Below are 5,464 nucleotides of genomic sequence, written 5' to 3' on the forward strand. Positions count from 1 at the left end.
AGGGCCTTTGCATACGTTTGCTTCTCTTTCCATATCTCCTGCTCCTCTCCTTCAGGTATCTGCACAGAGGGTGTCTTGTTTTCCTTAGATCTCTGCTCACATACAACCTGAGCAAATGTTTCTAATTCTTTTCAAGTAATGCTAGGGAGTAAAAATGGCCTCACACACACTAAATAAAATGCTCTGTTGCTGAGTTCCACCTAGACTCTCAAAGGTTGATTTAAATATTTGTGTAGTGATTAAACCCAAGTTTGTTAGGACTGTAATTCCACCTACTAAGGAGCCAAGGACACACACCTTTAATCCCAGCACTTGAGGGGCAGAAGCAAGTGAATCTCTGGATTTCAGGTCAACCTGGTCTACATAATAAAACCCTGTTTCTAAAATTAAAAAAAAAAAAACAAACAAACAGGGCTGGAGAGATGGCTCAGTGGTTAAGAGCATCGACTGCTCTTCCAAAGGTCCTGAATTCAAATCCCAGCAACCACACGGTGGCTCACAGCCATGCATAACGAGACCTAATACCCTCTTCTGGAGTGTCCAAAGACAGCTACAGTGTACTTACGTATAATAAATAAATAAATCTTAAAACAAACCAATCATAAAAACAAACAAACACTAAGGAGGTTGAAGCAAGAGAATGAAAAGCTCAAGTCAGTCTGGGCTACCGAATGACTTCCCTGGCCAACTTAGTGCCTTAGAGTTTCCATAGCTGTGAAGAGACACCATGACCAAGGCAACTCTTCTAAGAGACCACATTTAATTGGAGTTGGCTTACAGGTTCAGATATTCAATCCATTATCATCAAGGCAGGAACATGGCAGCATCTGGGCAGGCATGGCATTGGAGGAGCTGAGAGTTCTGCATCTTGTTCTGAAGGCAAACAGGAGGAGACTGCCTCCCAGACAGCTAGGGGGAGGGTCACACTGCCCACCCCCACCATAGCACACTTCCTCCAACAAGGTCATTACTCCTAATAATGCCACTCCCTGGGTCAAAAATTCAAACCACCACATTCCATTCCTGACCCCCATAGGTTTATTCAAACACATGAGTCTATGGAGGCTGTACCTAGACATAGTATAATGCAAAATACATTTAGTTCAATTTCAAAAGTCCCAGTCTATAACAGTCTCAACAATGTTAAAAGTTGCCCAGCCAGTGGTGGTGCATGCCTTTAATCCCAGCACTTGGGAGGCAGAGGCAGGTGGATTTCTGAGTTTGAGGCCAGCCTGGTCTACAGAGTGAGTTCCAGGACAGCCAGGGCTACACAGAGAAACTCTGTCTCGGAAAAAAAAAAAACAAACAAACCAAAAAACAAAAAAATGTTAAAAGTTCAAAGTTCAAAGTCTTTTCTGAGATTCATTCAATCATTTAACAGTCAAAAAGCAGATCACATACCTCCAACATCATGCAGGATATACATTATCATTTCAAAACATCATGGTGAGGAAATATCAGACCATAGCAACTGGGCAAACTCCAAACTCCACTTCTCCACATCAGATGTCAAAGTACTCTTCAATCTCCAGCTCCCTTTCATCCTTGTTGACTGCTGTTGGATCTGGCACTCAGCAGCAACAAACTTCATTCTCTTGGGCTAGCTCCATTCCTTGTTAGCAGCTTTCCTCAACAGGTATCCCATGGCTCTGACATCTCGAACATGTTGGGGTATCCAAGGCAACTTCAACTTTACAGCTTCTTGTTTCAGTGTTTGAGATCTATACATGATCTTCTGGGCTTCTCCAAAGGGCTTGTGTCACTTCTTCAGCTCTACCCTCTGGGCCATCAACTGCAACTAAGGCTACACCTTCACCAATGAACAGCTTTTCCTAGCATCTCACCCCTCACACTTCAAGACCTCACACCCCTTCAGGGTGATTCTTACACATTACCAAGTCCAGGTGAAGCATAAGGTACAACCTTGGCTATCTCTGGAACACAGCCTCTTTGTGCTTTCAGGAAACACTTCCCAGAATATTTCACCTCAGAGATGCTGGTCTCTTCTTAATCTGCTAATTTCTTAGCTCCAGCTAACCAGCATCAATTGTTCCAGGAGTTCCTTCTATTCTTGACTCTAAAGTCAGAGTCACATGGCTGAAGTTGCCAAGTTCTGCTGCTTGCTGGAGCTGGAACATGGCCCACTTTTTCTATCACATCCTTCATTGACTAAGCTTAGCTGTTCAGAAACTTGCTCTGTAAATTGACCTTGATCTCAGATCTGTATGACTCTGCCTCCTGAGTTCTAGAATTAAAGGCATGTACCACCATGCCTGGACATAAGTTTTTTTCTACTTGGAAGTTGCTCTGATCCAGGCTGGCCTTGAACTCAGAGATTTGCTTGCGTCTGTCTCCTGGAATTAAAGCTGTGTACCACCATGCCTGAGCTTAAGCTTTTCATGGCCACAATTCCTCAAGATCCAGATCAAAAGCCTGTGTCTTCCATTTCTGGATTGTAGTTCACTTTAGATTAAAAGTTCAAATGAAAACAATAACCAGGTAATAACACCTAACATGACATATACCCCAGGACTGGTTGCCAGGGCCATGGTCCAGATTTGGGAACTGAATCAGGACATTGAGTTAAGATTCTACAGGGTTTTAAGCCCCAAATCTACAAACATCTGTGCCAAGTTATTGCCCCAATCAGGATTTAGTGATAGGAGATTTCCTTAGGAACATGTCTTTGTTGTACACTTCTCCTGCTCCTATTGGTTGGGGTATTCAGCTATGGCAGGAACTTGTCTCATCTAATATTCATGTTTTAATTGGTCTACCAGGATGGGACTTGTCTAACACTAATGTCTTAACTTGCCAACCAGAATGTCAGTTACCCATGTATACGTCTCTTTCTGCAGGATGTCAGTGTTCTGGGAGGTCTTGGGACTTAAACTTTACTAGACCACTACTCACAATGGAAGTCTTATTCCAAATAGTTTCTTATATTGGTACAGGTATCTTTCTTATATTGGGGTCTGTCTCTCAGGGCAGCTTATAAAGGCAAACTCCATTAAAGCTTATATATGCCTGCAGAAAGTGTTGTTGGTCAGGGTCCAAGCTTATTGTGGGTAACTATACAAAACAGTTCTACTGACTTCCTTCATGATTGGTTTTCAAGGGCACAGAACGTAACAGAATATGTAATCAATCTTGGCATTGGGAAGTTTCCTAGTAACAGAGGAGACCTATGAGAAAGTTTCCTTATAATGGCAGGCTAGCCAGGTAACTGTCACCCAGGCCTTAGCAGTCCATCTAGGCCTTAATATTTTTACCTAGGTCCTAACAGGAATCATAGAATGAACTAAAAAGTCCAAGGAGTCTGTTTGTAGCTGACCAAGAGTCCTTTCAAGGAACAACATGTGAGAGGAAGGCCTTCTATATGCAATCTTGGGGAAAGTATGTATATTATGTAAGTGGCCTAAAAAAGGGTCAAGGGTCATAAACCTACAGCTTCTGTGTTTTTCCTTCAAACTTGAATAAAATTGTTCTTGGGTTGCTTTTTGAGTCCATTTTAAATTTATTTTATTGGCTAGGTGTAGTGGTGCATGACTTTAATCCCAGCAATTGGGAGGCAGAGGTAGGTGGGTCTCTGGGTTAAAGGCCAGCCTGTGTACAGATCGAGTTCCAGGACAGCCAGGACTATGTAGAGAGACCATGTCTCAAAAAGCAACAAATTTTTTTAAATTACATTTTATTATTTTGTGTGTGGCTTGTGAACATGTGTGGGCAAGCAAGCAGGTACATTTATGGTGGTCAGTGAAAAACACAGTCAGATCTTTTTTTCCACCATGTGGCTCCCAGAAGTGAAACGTGAGTGTTTAGGTTGGTGTTGAGGGCCTTTAGCATTTCTGAGCATCTCATCTCACCAGCATGTAGCATTTATAAAATTGTTCATTTTATTTAGTATGTACATTTGGTATGTGTGCATATGGAGGTCAGAAGACAATTCAGGAGTCATTTCCCTGGAACTGTAACAGGACTAAGGATGTAGTTCAGTCGGTAGAGGGCCTGCCTGGTGTACCTTATACCCAGGGTTCCATCCTCAGTATCACTTAAACTTGCCATGGTAGCACATACCTTTAATTCCAGCACTCCAGAGGTAAAAGTAGGAGGGTCAGGAGGTCAAGGTCATTCTCAGCTACCTATCAAGTTATGGCTAGCCTGGGGTACATCTGATTGTCTGAAACAAACAAACAATAGAAGACAAAAGAAACATGGGCTGATGAGATGGCTCAGCGGATAAGAGCACTGACTGCTTTATGGAAAAGGTCCTGAGTTCAAATCCCAGCAACCACATGGTGGCTCACAACCATCCATAATGAGATCTGATGCCCTCTCTGGTGCATCTGAAAACAGCTGCAGTGTACTTACATATAACAATAAATAAATCTTAAAAAAAAAAAAAAGAAACATAAGAAAAAAATAACTGTGTGATGGGAGACCACTTGTTTTGATTGTTGGTAACAGTGGGAAATGGTATTGACACGATGGAAAAACAATATAGTGAGCCAGGCCTGTAATTTATGTTTTTATTTTGTGTGATCAAGTGCTACAGTGTGGCACAGAGGTCAGAGGACAACTTTCAGGAGTCAGTTTTGTATTTCTGTTCTTTCTTTTTATTTATTATTATTAATAAAACCAGGTATCATGAGCCAGAGAGGTGGCTTGGCAGATAAGGCACTTACCATGAAGGCCAGGTGACCTGACTTAGCTCCTTTAGACCCAGGTAAAGGTAGCAAGAGACAGAAGACTCCACAAGTGGTCCTCTGACCTTCACATGCACACCGTGGCTTGAGAACACACACATCATATATACAAACACATATAAAAGTAACAGGTCAGGTGCACATATTAATAATAAATTGCACGCATACAAAAGGAAGATGGTGTGGCTGCTGGAGGCTGGATGCGGTGCTGATGTGTGAGTGACTGCAAGCCCAGCAATCATGAGGAAGCTGAGGCAAGAGGTAGAAAGGAAGAGAGCCAGATAGCGAATTCAGCTCATGTGGTGAGTGAACCCATTTAATGCCATTAAGGTATCCTGAACAACAGTTAAGATGGTAATTTTGCACCGGGCGGTGGTGGTGCACGCCGTTAATCCCAGCACTTGGGAGGCAGAGGCAGGTGGATTTCTGAGTTTGAGGCCAATCTGGTCTACAGAGTGAGTTCCAGGACAGCCAGGGCTACACAGAGAAACCCTGTCTGGGAAAACAACAAAACAAACAAACAAACAAACAAAGATGGTTATTTTGTTACAGGCATTTTTACCAAATTTGTAAAAATTTTTGTTGCTTAGAAAAGTGATCCTGGAGCCGGGCAGTGGTGGCGCACGCCTTTAATCCCAGCACTTAGGAGGCAGAAGCTGGTGGATTTCTGAGTTCGAGGGCAGCCTGGTCTACAGAGTGAGTTCCAAGACAGTCAGGGCTATACAGAGAAACCTGTCTTGAAAAACAAAACAAAACAA

Source organism: Mastomys coucha, unplaced genomic scaffold (assembly GCF_008632895.1).
Source record: "Mastomys coucha isolate ucsf_1 unplaced genomic scaffold, UCSF_Mcou_1 pScaffold15, whole genome shotgun sequence".
Classification (NCBI taxonomy): Eukaryota; Metazoa; Chordata; class Mammalia; order Rodentia; family Muridae; genus Mastomys; species Mastomys coucha.